This window comes from Eschrichtius robustus, chromosome 11 (assembly GCF_028021215.1).
Source record: "Eschrichtius robustus isolate mEscRob2 chromosome 11, mEscRob2.pri, whole genome shotgun sequence".
NCBI classification, from domain to species: domain Eukaryota; kingdom Metazoa; phylum Chordata; class Mammalia; order Artiodactyla; family Eschrichtiidae; genus Eschrichtius; species Eschrichtius robustus.
In genome coordinates this window covers 107461539-107461767 of record NC_090834.1, presented here as the reverse complement: position 1 = coordinate 107461767, position 229 = coordinate 107461539, and positions in this window count along the sequence as shown.

Below are 229 nucleotides of genomic sequence, written 5' to 3'. Positions count from 1 at the left end.
CGGGGCGAGGGCGGGGCCGGACCGGGCCGGGGGCGGGGCTACGGTCGGTGGGGGCGCAGCCGATGGGCGGAGCAGGGGCGTAGGGCAGCCGGGAGACCACCCCTCGGCCGGCCACCGGGCCTAGAGCGCGCTGGCTCGGAGCCGCCAGTTACCAGCTGTGGCGCCCTGGCAGGTCACCCAAACTCTCAGCGCCTCTGTGTCCTTAAATCTAAAATGTGGGTGGTAACAG